Source organism: Oncorhynchus tshawytscha, linkage group LG11 (assembly GCF_018296145.1).
Source record: "Oncorhynchus tshawytscha isolate Ot180627B linkage group LG11, Otsh_v2.0, whole genome shotgun sequence".
In the NCBI taxonomy this organism is placed as follows: Eukaryota; Metazoa; Chordata; class Actinopteri; order Salmoniformes; family Salmonidae; genus Oncorhynchus; species Oncorhynchus tshawytscha.
In genome coordinates, this window is record NC_056439.1 from 25,089,279 (window position 1) to 25,092,591 (window position 3,313).

General features: G+C 39.8%; 1 long non-coding RNA gene across 1 annotated transcript; it reads right to left on the reverse strand.

Annotated features, from left to right (window-relative positions):
• Nucleotides 1–728: 728 nt before the first annotated feature.
• On the reverse strand, nt 729–1,598 carry LOC112244953. Its single transcript, XR_002952664.2, has 2 exons — nt 1,074–1,598; nt 729–771 (listed from the first exon to the last, which is right to left on the reverse strand). It is a non-coding gene; the product is annotated as an uncharacterized LOC112244953 (long non-coding RNA).
• Between the last annotated feature and the right edge of the window lie 1,715 nt (nt 1,599–3,313).

A 3,313-nucleotide genomic window follows, 5' to 3' on the forward strand; every position in this document is an offset into this window, starting at 1 on the left:
AGGTTTTTGCTCCAGCCTTTCACAAACACCCCATTCAACTTACTGTGGTCTAAATTGTAGACAATAAATAATTTAACATGATTGCTGGGCAGGAATAAAAATGCACACGGTGCAGTACCCTGGGGCAGAAATCACTCGTCTGTATTTTAGAATGAGCTTCATGTTACAATAAGCTGACAATTCTGCATGATAGAGAACAACGTATGGATCTACTTTTAACATAGTGACGTTTCAAGTTCGGGAAAGAGGTTTGCAAGTTCTTTACATCTGTCTGGCTGATGGGGTGGGATGTGCTTAAACCTGAGGAGAACAGAGCAGGAATATAATGCCAAAGGAGAAGAAATTAACCTTGCTGCTCAAAGTTCAGTGCGGGTTCCAGTTGCTGAGAACCAAAACTAACTTGTCAATGTGCAATGATTTTGTAAACAGTTTTACATATTCATAGGCTTGATCAAGTTGTCACTAATTTACTTTTACTTTATCATTTAAAACATTTTCTTTATATGCAATGGTGAAATACGAGGGGAGGGGAAAGTAACAAGAAAGTTAGCGAACATCAGGTGAACATACTGCATGCATGTATTGACTGATCATGTATGAATGCACAAATAACTTGGCTGGCTAGCAAGCCTAGATTGAACAGAACACAGCTAGCTGCATTTCCTATGTTTTTAATCAAATGTTGTTAAAATGTCTTGCCTCCAAACCAGTTGGGCACAAATATTTTGTCCTGCCATGGAATGAAAGGAACGCATCAGTTGCCATCTGTCCCTGAAAACAAAACAAACAAACAAAAAACGATTTGCCTCATGTTTAATTAGCTGGCTTGCAAGTTCACAAATTCAGGATTTAAAAAAATGTCCGGGTCAGAATTGACACTGATCATTTTATAATTAGCTTGTTTAGCTAATAACCAGGACGAGATCTCCTGCTCGCTAGCCATCGCGTCCTACGAGCTAACTTAGCTTGGCTAGCGGGCTGCTAAACAGCGGTGACTTAACATCTGAATTCAAAATTCATATGAAATCATTTGTAAAAACAAAAATGGATTGGTAAATAAACATAATACTTACATTTAACAAAGTTATTTATTCCTTACATTTTTTTTGTTGCTGTGTTGCAAAGTGTTATGGGATAGCTTCCCTGGCGAAGGGAACTAAAAAGTATGCTCCCATGTGTGCTTCGTTTTCCAGACCTCCCAAGTATGCTAATAGAACTTCCGGTATACTTATGTTGTGGAAATTCTTAAACAGGGACACTCGAAGTCAATCTTAAATCAATCATTGTTTATTGTCAGCGCACTGGTGAGGTTGCAACCAACTCAATGCACCATAGTATACATGTCAATCAGGAGTTCTCCTTGGGCCACCTCAGTAAACAATGGACCAGATCGGACAGCTCAGAGCTTCTACTCTTTTCTGTCCATAAAAAAAACAAATGGATTGGTGGAAGAGGCAGGGCAGACCAGGAGCAAGGAAGGAGGGTGTGGTCAAGCAAGGCATCCCCTGAGGCTAAATGCCCTAAGGTTTTTATCAGAACAGGCGTAGATTAGTTTCACCTTTTTCTTTTCCGGACATGAGTTTGTGGTGTTTAAAAAAGGAAAAAGAAAAAAGTATATGGCTATACACAGTTATATTTGCATGATTTAGCATAATTAATTAATCATTACCGTTTTGTTTCATTCATGTGATTGACCAATACCGGTTCATAACATGTGACAGACCAATACCTCACGAGGCTTCTTCTCTCTAAGCTGAGACCTTGAAATTGAGATATATTTCGTTCTCAAAACAAGGTCTGGGCGTACTGCCAAATTGCAGCTACTGATAGTGAGGATTCGTACAGTCAGTCACTTGCATGAACACAGAAAATGGTTATTAGAACAGCACATGAATAGAACACAAAAATGAGTTATAAGAAAAGCACATGTATAAAATATCTATCACACTTTTTTTTTAAGATATATTTTTTATTGAATATCCGAAACATACAATATACTTGCAGTGAAGCCGCTCAACAACTACATCATACCAGTCATCCAACAGATTCCCATTCAGAGCGACACACAGAAGCATCCAGGGTCAGTGCCCTGCTCAAGGGCACGTTGACAGATCTACCACCAGGCCAAAAAACGTGAACCCGAACCTTCCAAGATCCCCCCTCAGTTCACAAAAGCTGTCCCTCAACCGACTACTGAGAAAAAAGGAAAAGACAGAAGAAAACAGCAAAACAACAATGCAATTTTTTTTAAATAATAATAATAATACATTTAAAACAAAGGATATCAAGGACAACTAAAATCATAACAGCAATGCCAACTGTATATGTGTGTGTGCCTGTCTGGCACAATTACATGTATGTGTGTGTTCTTGTATGTGTTTATTTGAATGAGTGTGTGTATATGCATGTGTACAAACACCTGCACGGCATCAGCCTCAGGCAAACCGGCATTGGTTGTAAAAACACTGCCCCTCAGTGTCATTCAAATGTACTTTTTATAATGTTTTATTTTGACTTTTAATTTTTTTAATTAAAAACTTTTATCTTTGACCATCATTCACTCCCACACAGCAACTCCACTCCCACTTGTCTCCAATTCCGTTACACTTAGTACTTGCCTTTTCGCGTTCTTATGTTTGAAATCGCCCTTGAAAAATGACAGTTTACTTCCGGACTCGCTAAACGCTCTAGTCTAGATAGAACACAAGTATGCATTTTGGAACACACCCCTAGTGTGTTCCAGCTAGTTTGAGCTGGCTTTAGGGGACACACAGCAGCTTCTAAAGAGCTCTGTGGTCTCATTAAGCCCAGCTCTACCCCCACCCACCCTCGGCTTTGAAGCTTGAAGGGAAAAATCTCACTATTGATCTGAAAATCAGACTACTCTCAAAACAGCTGACCACTGAGAAAGTACTAGAGCTCAAAGAACACCTAAATGCAAGAGTCAGGAGGATTAGATCATTCAGTTCCGCTGTATATGATGAAGGGCCAAGAAGAGAAGTATCGTAACTTATTATTAAACCCTCAAATTATTGTTGACATCATTTCTCCAATAGCTTGCCTCTTTCACACAGTCACTTGAACTTTTTGGCAATTACCTGATTCTGTAGGAAGACCAGGAACCAAATACATAAAGTTTTTCATAACCCACTCCTGTTTATCAGGCTGGTCACTCACACTGCCCCTCTCTACCATAGTACCCCCCCTAACCCTGCCTCCCCCTACACCCCAGCACCTTAACACCTTAACTGTCCTGATGGGCAGCTCTCCAAGAACCGTCCCTTATAGGCTTGTGGAAATCCTCAAAAAGGGC